This window comes from Mirounga angustirostris, unplaced genomic scaffold (genome assembly GCF_029215605.1).
Source record: "Mirounga angustirostris isolate CCGP_5_RB_7025 unplaced genomic scaffold, mMirAng1.0.hap1 SCAF_1, whole genome shotgun sequence".
NCBI classification, from domain to species: domain Eukaryota; kingdom Metazoa; phylum Chordata; class Mammalia; order Carnivora; family Phocidae; genus Mirounga; species Mirounga angustirostris.
This window is the reverse complement of record NW_026991709.1, coordinates 160,064,645-160,082,513: the sequence shown is the minus strand read 5'-3', so window position 1 is coordinate 160,082,513 and position 17,869 is coordinate 160,064,645. Positions and strand designations below refer to the sequence as shown.

Sequence of the window (17,869 nt, the reverse complement as noted above, 5' to 3'; positions counted from 1 at the left end):
GAAGGAGGGAGAGGAAGGTAGTGCTCTAGGCTGCCCCAACCCCTCCAAGGGTGGGCATTGTACCCTATTCCCCTGCAACTCATGCTCCAGACATGACCTTCCCTGGTTGCTGTTCTGAAGGTCCGCATCCACAGTCAGGGCCCCAGAGGGACATGTTGGCCATGTGCCCCTGAACTCGGAGGAGGCCACACCCTCCCAAGCTGCATCCTGTCCATTGTCCCCCCACTTACCTTCAAGACATCTCCCGACTCCGGGGCTACAACCTGCTGCTTCCTCTACCTGGTCCCCAGCAGAGGGGCTGTGTGGTCCATAGGATGCTGTTTCATTTGTGAGTTTTGTACAGATTCTTTCCGATGGCACTTACCTTTTTGCAACCTGCCCTGTTTGGATCACTGTGGTGTTTACAAGTTTTGTCCATGCTAAAAACACCTGCAGAGCAAGTAAGCCCATGCAAAATTGTGTCCAGTGGCTTCTCTACCTCGGAGCCATTCAGGTCAGGATTCTAAACTCCTGATTCTAAACTTCGGAGCCATTCAGGTCAGGATTCTAAACTTCAGTGGGAGCCTCCCTCACCAACCCAACCCTGGGATGGTTTGGTGAGGGAGGCTCCCACTGAAGGCTGACTCCAGTGGAGGTGAGGAGATTCCCTCAAAAGGGGAATGTTTGGAAGAGGGGAGGTGGGTGTGCGTGGCTGAAAAGTAGCAGAAGGAGCATACTCATTGCAGCCTGGGAAATGCAGGCTGGAGGGTGGTGTGGGCATTCGTATCGAGGGTCCCCACAGTGTTCACAGTTTTGACCCATAATTCTGCCTCTCAGAATGCTCCTGAAGGAACCCCTCATAGATGGAAACAGGGAAATGCCTGACTGTCTAGCTCTTTGACCACCGAATATTAGCAATAACACTGATGGCTAAAAATAGAGCCTTTGGCTCATCATTTACCTCAAGGCCACATATTAGAGTAGAAGGGCGTCACTAAAAAGTAGGGGTTTTTTTAAGATTTTATTTATCCATTTGAGAGAGAGAGAGAGAGAAATAGCAAGAGAGAGCATGAGCAGGGGACAAGGGCAGAGGGAGAAGCAGGGTCCCTGCTAAGAGCCCCACGCGGCGCTCCATCCTAGGACCCTGCGATCATAACCTGAGCCAAAGGCAGACGCTTAACTGACTGAGTCACCCAGGTGCCCCAGAGGTAGGGTTTTTTAAAAATGAGGTGGCAGGAGGCTCATGAAGTCATGGTCATGAAAAGAGTGGAAGGCAAAACGAACTACTCCAGCTGACATGCCATGAGATAGAAACAAATAGCTTGAAAAAACAACTAGCAGGTGCCTAGTGTTGGGCACCTACCAACTGTGTGACCTTTGGCGAGTGACTTTGGCAAGAGCCTGTTTAGTTTCTTCATGCAGAAAATGGAGATGATAATGCTCACCTGCATTGGTTCCTGGGAGGATTAAACAGGTGGAAAGCATGTCACTTGTCTGCTGCCTTTACTTACCTGAATGGGTCCCAGAGGGCGTGGACTTTGCCATTAGAGTGGGAAATGGTGTGCTTTTCCCCAGCCACTGCTCTGACCAGCCCTGGCTCATCTTTCTCCCTGCTCCTGGATGGCCCCCAGGCCTCTGTCCCTGGTAGTCACCTGAGCCACGCCACACCTTCTGCACATCAGAAATGGCAGAAGAGGGGAGAGACAGCAGGGGGCAGGGGGGGATGTCTGCCAGCTTTGTGACGTCTCACCCGCTCATCGTTGCTTTGGGCTGGCCTTTCATAAGATATAAGCCTTCCCATAAAACCACTGAGCCTTCCACTATTTCATTCTGGCTGCTAAGTCCGCCCGGCTGGTTGGCTTTAATGTGCCACGGAGCTGGCATTTGGCGTCTCTTCTCAAGCAGATCCGAGATGATGTATTTGGGGGAGATGTGCACGTAGGATTGCAAGGGTGCAAACCCCGCAGTATGGGACCGCTGTCACGGCTGTCTACCAGCATGTCTGTTTGGTCACTTGTTTGATGAATGTGCCTGGAGCCTGTGCTCGGGGCTCAGCCCAGCGCTAACCACAGGCGTGGGAAGGGGATGGGACTCCTCGGTCCCAGGGGCCCCTCGCCTACAGGAGACACCAGGCAGTGCAGATCCATGGATTCTTCCCTAGTTGTTCATCCATCCACCCTGACACTGATCCGTCCGCTCACCGGGGTTAGCCCTGCTGCGCTGGGAGGCTGCCCCGCGGTTAAGGCTAGATTCGCTGCCCACCTCCTACTACCGTGTGACTCAAGTCCGGTTACTTGGCCTCAGTTTGTTCATCTGTACAATTTTGTGGGATTGTGCTCAGGATTAAATGAGAAAGAGCTCAGAACCATACGTGGCATATAGGAAGTGTTCAACAATGGAGACTGATTACCCCAGGCCCCATGCAGGGTTCCAAAATAAGAAGGGGAAGGAGCAGGGTCCTGTGCCCTGAGGAGTGGATGTGGGGGCGGGGGGCTGGGGAGGCAGGTATGTCAAGGCAGAGTCACAGTGGAGTGTGGGCAATGGGAGCCCAGGGGAGGGGGGGTCACAGTGGAGTGTGGGTAATGGGGACCCAGAGAGGGGGTTGGAAGCTTCCTGAGCTGTCCCTTGGCAGAGGTGGGGGGATTCCAGGCAGTGGACAGATGTTCATTGCTCTATTAAGATTCCGAGGAGGACAGGCAGCCTGGATGAGCCCAGGGCTCTGCTCTGAGTCACCCAGGAGACTGGCCTCCTCCCTCCTGTGGCCCTGCCTTTCCCTTGGGATGGAGGCTGGTTCTCCACCCACCCCCACAGGGTAGGGGAGAGGATATGAGCAGAAGTTGAACACTCTGCCTTGGCCAGAATTCACTTATGAAGTCATTCTGCACCGATCAGCCACATGCCCTGGTGAGCCGGGAGGGAGCGAATGGACGCTGGGAAGAGACAGCAGGAAAGTGGAGGAAGGGACAGCACCCCCCCCCATGTGTGTGCGTGGGGGTCATATAGTTTTTGGCAACTGGGTAGTATTTTCAAATGCAAACACCAACTTGACTTTGTGTTTTATGGGATTCACTGAAGTTTCTTTCCTCTATTTCCTCTGCCCCTGCTGGTTAGAGGTGGGAGTCTGAGGAAGGAGGTGATGGTACCTGAGCAGCACGTGGCTGCTGACCCTCCTTTAGGGGACCAGAAGGGACCTGGTCTGTGTGGCTCCAGCCCAGGCTCCGTCCCTGGCTGGTGGTGGGGCCTAGGCAGGAAGACAGATAGGGTGGATTCTGCCTGGGGGAAGAGGGTGGGAGCAATCAGGGGTGGCTTCCTAGAGGAGGCAACAGCATTCTGGGTAGAGGGGGCAGGCCTGAGACAGGGAAGCATCCTCATATCTGGAAGTCCACTCTGGATACAGAGGGGCCAGACCATGAAAGGCCTTGAATGCCAAGCCGAGAGTTCACCCTGAACGGGGCAGAAGTCATAAACTAGCTGCTGAAAGACTGCCTCTGGCCTGCAAAATGTGGGTTAAAATCTTTGCTTTAAAAGCTTATAACGTAATGACTTTTGACATTTGAAAATCAGGAGATTTCAGGTGGTGAAGGCTGGGTTTCTGTCTTCTCTTGATGGCTCAGAAAGTCTGGCAGTCCTGGTGGGTTCCCTCCTTTCAACCACAGGCTGGAGCCCCCAGCAGAGGCCCCCTTACACAGAGCAGGTGACCTTCAGTTCGCCGCTGTCCCCACTCACCCAGCTCCCTCGCTTCTTCCCCAGCAGGCAGCCCCTGGAAACTCAGCCCCTGCTACATGTGGTTATCCGGGTCAGCTTCTGGTGGTGGCCAAAGAGAGAGATGAAGGGGAGGGGGCCATGGTGGACCCTGAACCTGTGGCCGGTGAGAGCAACTGAGTCGAGAGCCAGGACAGAAGGAAGGAGGGGGACGGGAGGGGAGAGGCTGGGGTCAGGACACTTGGAACATCTGCTGACTGAGGTCTGGTTCCCAGTGGCACAGGAAGGAGAGGGTGGCCCCCAGGGTGTTCTTGCCCAGATGTTAGGTCAACAGTAATCCACTTACCTCACTGGAAAGTTCTAAGATTCGACATAGAACACAATCATGGCTTTGCACGCTCTGTATAGATGACAGAGAGCCCCAGTGTAACAGACTGGTGAGGATGGAGGGGGTGTGAAATCAGAGGGTCCCTAGTAAGGGCCCCCAAGTTGGACTCACTGGGAGGTTTGTCACCTCTGGGTCCCCCAGGGGGATTTACCTCTTCTCTCGCCTTCGTCCCCAACCAGAAACACTCCAGATTTGGGCCAGCAGACTGGTTGACTGTATTGTGTTTCAAAGAAAGCAAAGAGTACAGAATGCACTCATTTATTCACTCAACATTACATGCGGTGCAGCACCCAGTTCCTGTCCTTCAGAGCTGAAAGGCCATGGGGAGCAGGTAAGGGAGAGTGGTGTGGAGTTCCAGAGTCAGATAGGTTCAAAATCTCAGCTCTACCACTTGCTAGCTGTGTGACCTCGGGCAAGTCACTTAACCTCTCTGTGCCTCAGTTTTCCCACCTATAAAATGAAAACACTAGTAGTGCCCACCTCAAGGAGTGCTGTGAAAATGAAATAAGATCATTTAAGTGAAGCTTCTAGAACACTGCCCAGTGCAAATGGAGTGTTCTAAGTATGGCAAGTATTAGTGTTTACTTAGCAGCAATTTACTGAGCACCTGCTGTGTGCCAGGCACCAGGGATAGAACAGCATTGGAGACAGGCACAGGCCCCTGCCCTTGTGGGGTGGTAGGCACCAGAGGGATAAACAGGTGAGCAGTGTGGAATGTCAAGGAGCCCCGAGGTGTGGGAGGCAGAGCCTCCTGGGGATCATGCTCCCCCTACATGTCCCTGCTCTGAACCTGCAGCTGGCGGCCCCTCCTGGCCCCCTGCCATCAGACCCCCATGGTCCTGAAGCATCTGGAGAGCCTTTGCAAATTGTCTGCCTCCAAAGGAGCACTTGCCCTAACTCTTACCAGCTGGGGGGTCTTAGGACACTGCCTTGGCCTCTCATCATCTTTCTTTTTGTGAGGGAGGACCCGGTCCCTTCCATGGGGGTTCCGAGAGGAGCAGGGGACAGAGTAGATGGCACCAGGCCAGTGGGGTCAGTTCCTCCAGTGATGGGAACAACTGGTCGGCTTTAAACACACCTGCAGCTCCCCGTGGCCCATGGAGCCTCGTGGTCTATGGTCTGCAGAGGCAGCCCCGGGAGGATGATCTACTGGTGCCTTGGGTGTGTTAGAGGGGGGTTAATTAAAAATGTGGCTGGAAGATGAATTTCTGGAAACAAATTGGAAACCAGTGGAAGCTATTGATCTGCCTAATGGGAAGCCGATGGTATCTGAGCGCGCAGACAGCTCTGGCTTACAGAGGTGGCAGGAATCGATGCAGCCCCTTCCCTGAGCTGGTCAGCCCTGGGCAGGCTGGGAACATGGATTGGGGAGGGGCGCTGAAGTGCCCCCAGCCTCCTGGAGAGGCCCCAGGCTACTAGTTCTGGCTCAGAGCTGGGGAACCAGCAGTGTTTCTGCTTGGGGTCAGAGGAGTACCTAGCCGAACAAAGTAACAAACGTCTTCCTGCCTCAGTTTCCTCATCTGGCAACTCCCGAGCCCCGGTGTTATTGTAAAGTTAGACGCAAAAAGAAGGGGGCATGGCAGGCACCGTCCTCAGGGCTAGGGACTCGGTAGCATAGACTGCCCCAAGTCTCAGCCCTCCTGGAGCTCACATTTTAGCAGGTGAGACAACACACAGGTCTGTATACTCTGCCGTTCCAGGGAGAACTGTGTGTGCCAAGGCCTCAAGGGGGAGCACCTGGTGGCCTGCAGGTGACACCTGTAGCCTGTGATGTGACTACAACATCACCATGGCAACCAATGAACACCTCCCCCAAATTTTGGACCCCCACTCCCCTCCCTGGGGCCTGCAGCACTGCCAAGGAGAACCACTGATGTGTGTATCTGCTCACTTCCTTCTTGCACAATCCTGCAGCATACGTGTTTTTATGCCCATTTCACAGAGAGCAAACTAAAGCTCAGAGCAGCTTGGCCAGGACCCAAGGCCACACAGCTAGGAAATCAGGCTTCCAGGGCAGTGCTTCACCCCAACTCATGGAGTGGACGTGGCTCTGTTCCCTTGGTGTCCCCAGGGGCCGGCTCTCCAGCCACCGCCTGTCTCAGCCATGCTGCTCTAGAATGTGTGCGGTGATCGTTCACCCTGCCCTTGGTGAGTGGATGCCATCGAGGCGTGGGCAGAGTTTATCAAGCTCTGGCTGATGCCTGGGCTTCGGTCTCACTGCACCCCCCGCTGACCTCCCTAGACCAGAGTCATTTGGAAAGCACTTACTCGTGAAATGCTCTCCCAGGATCTGGATGGGGAAGATGGCCAGTGTTAGTCTGTTTATTGATTCCTGGACTTTACAAGGGTTTATCTCTGAAACAATAAAATTGAAAGATGGCCTCCAAATTTCTATCTCCAGCCTGTACCTCCACTGCCCCTGAATTCCCATCCAGGCTTGAGCATCCATGGCCCTTCAGGCACCACCATTGCCCCCCCCCAACCCACCCACCCAGGGGTCTTCTGGGTCTCCATTTCCTTTCTACTCTCTCAGCAGCCAGGGGGAGCTTTTAAAAGCACAAACGACCTCATGTTGCTGGGTTGAACCATCCAATGCTTTCTCTTATGCTTTGCATAAAATCCAGGCTCCCCATCACACCTGCCCTGCCTCCCCCTCAACCTCCTCTTCACAAAGCATTCCCCTCCAGACACTCTGTTCTCATTGTAGCTCTTCAAGTGCATGGGGTGTTCTCTGGCCTCAGGGCCTTTGCACTTGCCACTCCCTGTCTGAACCACTAGTGCCCCCAGGTCTTTGCATGGCTGGTACCTTGTCGCTGTCCAGGTCTCAGCTGAAAGGTCACCTCCTTGAGAAACCCTCCCTGACCACCCCTGTGCACCTTCACAAAACTTAGTGCCCTCTCAAAGTCTCTTTCGTGTGCACCCCTTCCCCCACGGTAGCAGGAACTGTCTTTCCTACTTACTGCCCAATCCCCAGGGCCTAGACCAGGGTTCAGTAAACATTTGTATAATTAATCAATGAACAAAGTGTGAGGCTCTGCAAAATTCAGCCAGAGACACAACCTGACTTGGCCCAGAATTCTGGGCTTTGCTGGATTTACCTGCACTTGGTGGCATTGTGCCCAGTCTCTGCACCACCTCTTCCATCCACCCCAACCACTGACCTGAGGATAGGTGACCCTGTGGTCTCCTCAGCCCCTGGCTCTGTCCCAGTCCTGAGGTCGGAGCTCAGGGAGATGTCATGGAGACTGGTCTACACTGAAGGCCCAAGCCTGCTGTGTGGGTGGGAGGGAAGCGCCTTACCCTGGGGTACCAACCTCAGCAGAGGAAGCACCTCCTGCACCCACGGGGTGAGGAGCTTGAGGATGAAGCTTCACCAGGCAGATAGGAGAGAGGGAAGAGTGTTCCGGGTAGAGGGAACAGTATGTACAAAGACCTAGATGTAGGAAAAGCATGGTGTAGAGAAAGAAGAGGAAAAAGCCAAGCACGTCTCATTTTTGAAGGAGGACCATGGTCTTCATCTGGCTTATTTGATCCCCCTCCCCCTCTCTGGGAGAGTCTGGTGGATCTTCACTCAAGGTCATGGGGAAGTCTTCTCCTGGGGCCACTCATACCAGCCTCCTCCCTGCTTTTCCTGTTCCTGCCCTTGCCACCTCACTGTCTGTTCTCAGCATAAAGCCAGAGGGGCCCTCCTTGTTCTCTGCTCAGAACCCTCCCAAGGCTCCCACCTTAGAATAAAGGCCAAGGCCATCCAAGTCCTGTGCCAGCTGATCCTCTGACTCCTCTTCCCCTGACTCTTCCCAGCACTCCCTCTGCACCAGTGACATCAGCCTCCTCGCTGATCCTGGAACACACCAGGCATGCTCCCACCTCAGGGCCTTTGCACGTGTTGTGCCCTCTGCCAGGAACCCTGGGATACAACCACCTCCTTCACTGATGGTTCTGCGTTTATGCGGAGATGGGGTGAATGGGGCATGAACAGTGAACACTTGGAGGTTGCGGGGACTTTCCTGGCATCCGAAGCTGCTCTGGGGGGGCAGGGGGGACCTTTGGGGAAACACTAATATCTGTTTTCCTAAAACTTAAGGCCAAGGAGCCTTCCCAGAGATGGAGCCCCAGGGTGATCTGGAAGAGTCCATTTCCCTCAGCCTGGTTAATTCCTATAAATGCTGACCTTTATTTCCTAGAATATCGAGCTCCACCGCTGACACGAGTTAAGTGGGGCCCCTGAGGGCTACCGACGTGTGTGCCAGCCCTCAGGCGTGGGATCACTACTACCTGTAAGCTCTGCAGAGTGCCATCTTCACTCTGAGCAGAGGACTCTGGTGACCTCTCTCACCACCCAAGGGACCTGGGCCTGAAACATCATTTGTCCCGCTAGCTTTGAGATGATGCAATTCTTAGTGATTTAAAAATGTCAAATCCTCATGAAATGCAGTCCTGCACACCTGAAACTTCATCGCTTACACCGCACCAAGTACCTTCCAGCATCCCCAGGTTGGAGTCTGATACGGCCCACATGCCTAACTCTGGCGTCAGCTTCCCCAGAAGGCTCGCGTCATCCATTCCTGGCCCCGAAACTCCACTCAGGTCTCTGCTCAAGTGTCACCTCCTAACCCCCCTCCCCATCTTATCCTGATTCCTTTTCCTGCATGGCGCTAATGATGACCTGACATATGACATAGTTATTTTGTAACAACTTTATTGATGTGTAATTTACATACTATAAAGTTCACCCATTTAAAGCACACAATTCAGTTGATTTAGTATATTCAGAGCTGTGCAACCATCACCACTATCTAATTTTGGGATGTTTTCATCACCTGTAAGCCTATATCCATTAACAGTCATTCCTCATTCCCCCATCTCCCAAGCCCCTGGCAACCATTTACCCATTTTCTGTCTCTGTGGACTTGCCTATCCTGGACATTCATATAAATGGGATCATATGCTCTGTGGTCTTTTGTGACTGGCTTTTCTTTCTTTCTTTTTTTTAAAGGCTTATTTATTTTAGAGAGAGAGCGAGAAAGAGCATGCACGTGAGCAGAGTAAGGGGCAGAGGGAGAGAGAATCCCAAGCAGACTCCCTGCTGAGTGCAGAGCCAGACGCAGGGCTCGATCTCATGACCCTGAGATCATGACCTGAGCAGAAACCAAGAGTCAGAGGCTTAACCGACTGAGCCACCCAGGCGCCCTGAGACTGGCTTTTTTCATGTAGCAAAGTGTTATTTTTAATCATCCATTTCCTCCTACCCCAGGGCCTTTGCACTGCTGCTCTCTTTGCCATGAACGTTCTTCCCCAGATATCTCTGTGGCTCCCTCCCTCATCCACCTCCTCAGCAAGGTCTTCCCCAACCCCTATGTGAGTGGGTAATCTTGCCCTCTTCCCGGCCCTTCCGACCTTACCAACTTTGCTTTTCTTCAGTGACCTAGCTCCCTCTGACGTTCCTGCACTTCCCTATGATTCTGTTATGAGCCTCCCCAAAAGTCAGGGACCTTGTCTTGCTCTCTGCTGTGCCCTCAGTGCCCAAAGAATGGCTGCATGTCATCATTGCTCAGTCACTGTTGGTTAAATGAAGAAATCCTGGGGTCTTCTGGTATCCCCTTCACCTTATTCAGAGCCAGCCTAGGGTCCAGACAGGCCATGAGCCGCCTTGGGGCAGGCAGATGTCAGGGACACCATCACCCTGGGGTGCTCGGTTTTGGCCTCTAGAAGCTGCCACAGTGCTCAGGGTATCAGGGACCAAGGCCATCAAGGGCCATAAGTGTCGGGGGCCTTCCGCGCCCATGAGGGGCAGCCGGACCTCTCCCACAACGCCATGGAGCTGGCCACGAAGAGAAGGGCTGCAAACAGGGCTCAGGCTCCAGCCTTCCCCAGTGACAAATGGCTGATAATTAATGTTGGACCTGCACGTTATTAATCAATTTAAAGTTGAGTGCGCAGCCAGAAGCGAGTCCAAGAAAAAAAAAAATGTTCAGCCCCACATCCTCCTCATTCTTACTCATCAATCACCAATTTTGCAAGCAGCTTATTAAAATGTAGAGAAAAGCTTGGCTGGAGAAATGAAAGGCCCAGAGATGGTTTATCAGGGTTTTGCAGATGTGGATGCAGAGAGTGGGCAGGGGGGTGGCAGGAATGGCAGAGCTGAGGGGCCAGGTCCCATTTCACAGAGGGAAGGTCTGAGGCTAGCACCTCTGAGGTGAAGGGCGGTGGTGTGAAATCCAGAAGGGTTAATACCAGCCCAGGAGCATGGCCAGAGGCTAGAGGTGTGCAGGAGCTGGGGGTTGCAAGGCGCGCAACCAAACAGAGCCAAGATCCCATGTGGACAATTTAGTGACCAGAGGGCCCCGGAGCCATGTCCAAATGCAAGGCAGGCGAAGAGCATTATTTTGGTGTTTGGCAGATCTGGTTTCAAATCTAGGCTCTTCTCCTGACCAGTGGTATCGGAGGGTGAATCACCTTCTCTCTCTGAGCCTGTTTCCTCCTGAGCCCTGAGAAAAGCAGACCCCTCTCAAAGGTGTGCAAAGATGAACGGAGGCCATGTATACACAGGCCTTGGAGATGTTAGGCACAGAGTAGATGCTCAGTAAATGATAACTATCACTGAAGGCCCAGAACCGGTTACCGAGCACAGCTGGGGGTGCTTCTGTACTTCCCTAGGGCATGAAGACAGTATTCTGGGTCTAGAGCCAAGCAAGTGTGCCCTTTGCCAGGACAGTCTTTCAAAGCACCAGGAGGCTGCTATGCTTTTGCTCATTCTGTTTCTTTTCTGGGAGTGTGCTTTCTTCACTTCATCTCCTTCCCCCCAGGGAACTCCTATGCATCCTTCAAAACCCACCTCGGATGGCACCTCCTCTGTGCTGCCTTCCCAGTACTGAGTCAGCTTCTTGCCTTCTGTGTTCCAAACATACCTGATTCTTGCTAGATTGTGAATCCTTCCTGGGAAGGGTCGGTGCTTTATGCAGCCCGGTGTGCAGTGACATAATAAATTTTATTGGATGAATAAGTAAAGGGATGAGTGAATAAATGAATGAACACCCCCCCCCCTGCCCTGATATCACTTAGAGGCCTGTCCCTCACTACCCTCTGCCTCCAAGACTGGATACTTCCCAAGAGCCAGAGCCTGGCCTAGAGGTCTTGTCTTTGTCTGTCTGCCACTGCCCAGGTCAATTCTTGGTACATACTAAGTACTCAAAAGATGTCAGAATGGCTGAGAAGGAAAAGAGGAGACAGGAAAGCTGAGCCCACATTTAGTAAGTCCCTACTAAGAGTCAGGGGTGGTGCTGGGCATTTTTGCCTGTAAGATCCTTTCTTAGCCTCATACCAAGCCCATTGCATAGACGTGGGGACTGAGGCAGAAGGACCCAAATATGTGAAGGAGCCAGAATTTAAACCACGGAGTCTGAATGACTCTTGAGAGCTGTTGCCACTCCATCGTGATGCCTTCCGAAGGCGTTCCTGCGTGCATGCATGAATGAATGAGTTAGCCAGATAAATGAGCGAACTACGGAGTTCTCAGGGGAAGCTTGCTGTCTGCCTCCTCTGTCTCCCTCCAGTCCCTCTGCCTCCTGCCCAGGCCTATCTCCTGTTCAGCTGGCTCAGCGCTTTTATTTTGGGGCTGTAGAATGAGACCTGCCCTGCCCCATGCCTTTGCGGGGCTCCCACCGCCCTGCAGATTTTCCTGCAGGCCCCCCTCCTCCTGCCCCCGTACCTTTCCTTGCTCTGTAGCTGCAGCTGCTGGCCCCTCCCGCTCTCCTGCCAATCAGACCCCCATTGTCCTGCCACATCTGGAGTGCTCTGCAAATTGCCAGCCCCGAAAGGCTCACTCAGCATCCTCTGCAAGAAGACATCCATGCTTCATTCACAAACACTAGTTCCTAAAATGCTGGTGATTGTGTCCTCAGCGTCCCTACTGGGCCTACCTGGAGACTTGGAGTGGCAGAAAAAGCACCAGATGGCTGGGGAGGGAGGGGGTGCCCATGATTATCACTGAGCAGGAAGTAGGCTTGGCCTCTGGGAGGTGCAGGGCATGCATTAAGTAGGGAACACATTTTCTAAAATATCCTTTGCTCCACTGGCCCCCAAAGCCTATGTTCCTGCCTCCCTGAGAGGGAGTGCCTCCCTAGTGGGGCGGCTTGGATGTCGGCAGGAAGGCTGTCAACACCGCGAGCGCTGGGTCCGCCCCGGCTTCTGGCTCAGGAGGCCTGGGGTGGACCTGCCATGCTTTGGTCAGGGGAACCACGAGGGGGCTTCAGGAAGGGCGGGACCCCACTCGGCTGGGCTCACCTCTGGGGAAGGCAGTGTTCACCTGGACTACATCACACACAGCCCAGGGACAGGGATGGAGGCCGCCTCTGGTGCATTCTCCTATGGAACATCTTTATGGAGCTATATGCAGTCAGCCGAGAGCCAAGTGAAGAGGAGGGAAGGTGCTCAGAGGGAAAGACCTGGCTCTGGTCGCAGCTCAAACGGGTGACCATGGTCACCACCATTGTAACACAGCGCAGTGGGACCCCTCTGAGCCCCTGCTGTGCACCAGACACAGAATACCTATCTCTCTTGGCATGTGATTGGACATCTTTGAAGTCTCTGTTTATGAACAACCTAAATGTGTCCCCCACCTCCCTGGGGAGGTAATGATTGACCTCAACTCTCACCCTCCCTGAATTTCCAGTGGAAGCCCAGAGAGGTCGCTCTACCCCAGGTCACACAGCTTAGCAGGTACACGACTCACTGGGAGAAGGCCCTGGAGCTTGTGGTTGCTGGAGTCTGTTGGCCTGGGTTTGGTCCCTGAGCCCCTAGCAGTGTGGCCAGGGGCAGGCCCCTAACTTCTGTGCCGTGGGCCCGAGGAGAAGAAAGAGGCTGCTGTGACCACATGCCCTCAGGCCCCCATCCGTGGATCTGATTGCTTCTCTGCGGCCACCTCGTCACGGCAAACCGAGAGCAGGGTTGGCACTCCCCCTGCACCCATGTCACAGATGAGGAGCCTGAGGGTCAGAATGAGGTGATTCCCCAGGGTCACACGGTGGCAGTCCCCTCCCTGAGACATTGCTCGTCCTCTGGAAGCTGTTGTTCAGAGGCTCATGATCTCCTTGGTGACAGTGTGGAGCCTGTGCTCACCCTGAGCCTCGTGTCAGATCCAGGGTGGGTCTTCCTGAGCACACAAGGACCGGACCGGGCCGGGCCTCTTAGCCCCTTGCAAGGATGAGGGAGACAGGCCCCCAAATGCCTTGGATTAAAATACGAAAGAAAGACAGACAGTGGAAATTGAGAAATGCTGAATTAGTGTCCTCAGGATCAGATATGGCAGCTGACCAGTCGCAGCTCAGCCCACCTCCCCGGGCTCTCAGAGACAGACTGCTGGGGGGACATCTGGGACTTAGGACCTGGGTGGAGCTAAAATAATTCCTGGTACTGAGCCAGAGAAAAGACTCTTCAGGACTGGGAAGGACATTACCCGGGCAGTCAGGGAGGGCCTCTGCGCCTGTGACATTGAGCCAAGAACTCAGTGGTGGAAGGAGCCAGCTATGGGGCTGGGAAGCAGAGGGAGCAAGCGCAAAGGCCCTGAGGCATAAGAAGTTCACTGATTACAGGATGGTTCACTCATTATAGAATGGAGAGAAGAACAGCATGGGGGCGCCTGGGTGGCTCAGTCGCTGGGCATCTGCGTCGGCTCGGGTCGTGGTCCCGGGGTCCTGGGATCGAGCCCCGCATCGGGCTCCCTGCTCCGCGGGAGGCCTGCTTCTCCCTCTCCCACTCCCCCTGCTTGTGTTCCCTCTCTCACTGTGTCTCTCCCTGTCAAATAAATATATAAAATCTTTCAAAAAAGAAGAAGAAGAAGAAGAACAGCATGCCTGGAACAGAGGGAGAGAGGGGCCGAGGGTTGGGGGGTGAGCCCAGGGGGAGAGCTGGGGCCAGAGCATTTAGGGCGTGAGAGGCGTCTTGGTGAACTGTGTTCTATGCACAGGGTCGGGGACAGGTGTGCAGACTAAGCCCCTTTACCCCCTTAAGAACATGAAGGAGCAGAAGGAATTTGGGTTGTCAGAGACAGAGATGAGGAGACGGCATTATAGCCAGGGAGTAAGGCATGGGCATGGATTTGGAGGGTAGTAGTGGTCTCATGGGCAGGCTTGGGAGAGAGCCAGGTCCTTTGGGTCTCTCTGGATCTCCTTGGGTACCAAAGATTTTGTAGGCAACTCTTTCCAGGACTCTGTAGCAGCCACACACTGCCCTCTGCTGGGATATCTGAGTATTACACCCCATGACATTGGGATTGGACCAACCCCAGAACTTCTGAGAACTTCATGGGAACATCCCTGGGCTCCAGGGTCCTCAGGGCTGGCAGGGGCTCCCAGAGGATGTGGCTTTCTTGGGGAAACCCCTGTCTTTGTTTCCATGTCAGAACCACTCAGTTTCCCTGAATCCAAAGGCAGGCTTGACAACGGGCCAGGACTTGAGGAATGGCTGGATGTGGACGCGGGGGTGGGCGGCTGACTCAGAGAGGCCAGCCAGGGTGAAGCTGGGGCTTCTATGGAGTATCTTGGGGCCTGTCTCAATGGGGCTTCCAGGACCTTCCAGGACCCAGCCCCTGCCTCTGCAGTAGCCATGGAGGAGGGATTCGCAGGGAGGCCAAGAAGAAAGGTGAGGAAGGAGGGAAGTTGGCCGGCTTGGTGGTGAAGGAAGAGGACGGATCCCTTGAGTAAAAAGCCCAGCGACTTTATCTGTCCTGTAAGCAGACTCATTCATTCATTCATTCATCAAATACTTTGTGAGTACAAGCATATCTCATTTTGTTGCACTTTGCAGATATTGCATTTTTTACAAACTGAAGATTTGTGGCAATCCTGCTTCAGGCAAGTCTGGGGGTACCATTTCTCCTACAGTATTTGCTCCCTTCGTGTCTCGTCACATTTTGGTAATTCTTGCAATGTTTCAAACTTCTTCGTTGTTGCTGTATTTGTTATGGTGATCTGTGACCTGTGATCTTTGATGTTACTCTTGTAACTGTTTTGGGGTGTCCTGAACCTTGTCCATGTCAGATGGGGAATCTAATCGATACATGTGTGCAGTCTGACTACTCCACTGGCCAACTATCCCCCGTCCCCCTTCTTCTCCTCGGGCTTCCCTGCTCCCTGACACACAATCATATTGAAATCAGGCCAGTTAATAACCCTACAGTGGCCTCTAGCTGTTCAAGTGGAACAAAGAGTCACATCTCTCACTTTACATCAGAAGCTAGAAATGATTCAGCTTAGTGAGGAAGGCATGTTGCAAACTGAGACAGACCAAAAGCTCTTGCACCGAACAGTCAGCCAAGCTGTGAATGCAAAGGAAAAGTTCTTGAAGGAAATGAAAAGTGCTACTCCAGTGAACACACAAATGATAAGAGAGGGTAACAACCTGAATGCTGATACGGAGAAGGCAGGAGAAGGTCTGGAGAGAAGAGAACACCAGCCACAACATTCCCTTAGCCAGAGCCTAATGGGGAGCAAGGCCCTAACTCTCTCTAATTCTGTGAAGGTGGAGAGAGGTGAGGAAGCTGCAGAAGGGAAGTGTGAAGCTAGCAGAGGTGGTTCTTGAGGTGAAGGAAAGAAGCCGTCTCCATAATATAAAAGAGCAAAGGGAAGCAGCAAGTGTTGGTGTAGAAGCTGCAGCCCGTTATCCAGGAGATCGTGCTGAGATCATTAATGAAGGTGGTTACACTAGACAACAGATTTTCAATGCAGACGAAACAGCCTTCTAGTGGAAGAAGACGCCATCTAGGACTTTCATAGCTTAGAAAAGAGAAGTCAGTGCCTGGCTTCAAAGCTTCAAAGGACAGGCTGACTCTCTTGTTAGGACCTAATGCAGCTGGTGACTTGAAGTTGAAGTCAGTGCTCATTTACTTTCTGAAAATCCTAGAGCCCCTAAGAATTACGCTAAATCTACTCTGCCTGTGCTTTATAAATGGAACAACAAAACCTGGATGACAGCACATCTGTTTATAACATGGTTTACTAAATATTTTAAGCCCACTGTTGAGACCTACTGCTCAGAAAAGAAGATTCTTTTAAAATATTACTATTCATTGACAATGTACCTGGTCACCCAAGAGCTCTGATGGAGATACACGATGAGATTAATGTTGTTTTAATGCCTGCCAACACAAAATCCATTCTGTATTCCGTGGATCAAAGAATCATTTTGATTTCAAGTCTTACTGTTTAAGAAATACATTTCATAAAGCTATAGCTGTCACGGATAGTGATTCCTCTGGTGGGTCTGGGCAAAGTCAATAGAAAACCTTCTGGAAAGGATTCACCATTCTAGATGTCATTAAGAACATTCATGACTCGGGTGCCTGGGTGGCTCAGTTGGTCAAGTGACTGCCTTCGGCTCAGGTCATGATCTCAGGGTCCTGGGATCGAGCCCCACATCAGGCTCCCCCTGGCCTGCAGGAAACCTGCTTCTGCCTCTGCCTCTGCCTGCCCCTCCCCCTGCTTGTGCTCTCTCTCTCTCTGTCAAATAAATAAATAAAATCTTAAAAAAAAAAAAAAAAGAACATTCGTGACTCATGGGAATGAATGGGAAGAGGTCAAAATATCACCATGAACAGGAGTGTGGAAAAAGTTGATTCCAACCCTTATGGATGACTTTGAGGGGTTCAAGACTTCAGGGGAGCAAGTAACTGCAGATGTGGTGGAAATACTAAGAGAACTAGAACTAGAAGTGGAACCTGAAGATGGGACTGAATTGTTGCAATCTCATGATCAAACTTGAACGGATGAGGAATTGCTTCTTATGGATGAGCCAAGAAAATGGTTTTTGAGATGAAATCTACTCCTGGTGGAGATGCTGTGAAGATTGTTGAAATGACAACAAAGGATCTAGAATATGACCTAAATTTAGTTGATAAAGAAGCGGCCGAGTTTGAGAGGGTGGACTCCAATTTTGAAAGAAATTCTACTGGGGTAAAATGCTATCAAACAGCGTCACAGTCTACAGAGAAATGGTTCATGAAGGAAAAGTCAGCAGATGCGGCAAATTTCATTGTTGTCTTATTTTAAGAAACTGCTGTAGCCCCCCCAGCCGTCAGCAACCGCCAGTCAGCTGCCGTCAGCATCGAGGCAACACCCTCCGCCAGCAAAAAGATTTCGCCTGACTGAAAGCTCAAATGATGGTTAGAATTTTCTAGAACTAAACCTTTTTGTAGTGAAGCTATGTACATTGTTTTTTAGACACAATGCTATCACATGCTTGATAGACAGTTAGTGCAGTTGACCCTTGAACAACACGGGTTTGAACTGTGTGAGTCTACTCAGGTGGATTTTGTATGGGACAGCACTGTAAATATGTTTTCTCTTTTTTATCATTTTCTTAATGTTTTTTTTTTCTCTAGCTTACTTTATTGGAAGAATATAGTGTGTGATAGATACAACATATGTAGTAATTGACTGTTTATGTTGTTGGTGAGGCTTCTGGTCAATAGGATATTAGTGAAGTTTGGGGGGAGTCAAAACTTACATGTCGATTTTCAACCGCATGGGGATCAGAGCCCCTCACCCCCGCATTGTTCAAGAGTCAACTGTGTGCGGCGCCTGGGGGTCTCAGTCGGTTAAGCGTCTGCCTTCGGCTCAGGTCATGATCCCAGGGCCCTGGGATCGAGTCCCATGTCCGGCTCCCTGCTCTTCGGGGAGCCTGCTTCTCTCTCTCCCTCTGCTGCTCTCTGCCTACTTGTGCTAACTCTCTGTCAAATAAATAGATAAAATCTGGGCACCTGGGTGGCTCAGTTGGTTAAGCGACTGCCTTCGGCCCAGGTCATGA

At 52.3% G+C, this 17,869-nt stretch overlaps 1 protein-coding gene across 2 annotated transcripts in view; it reads left to right on the top strand.

Annotated features, from left to right (window-relative positions):
- Positions 1-17,869, top strand: part of IQSEC1 (IQ motif and Sec7 domain ArfGEF 1) — a 383,194-nt gene that overhangs the window by 179,050 nt on the left and 186,275 nt on the right. The window lies entirely within an intron of this gene.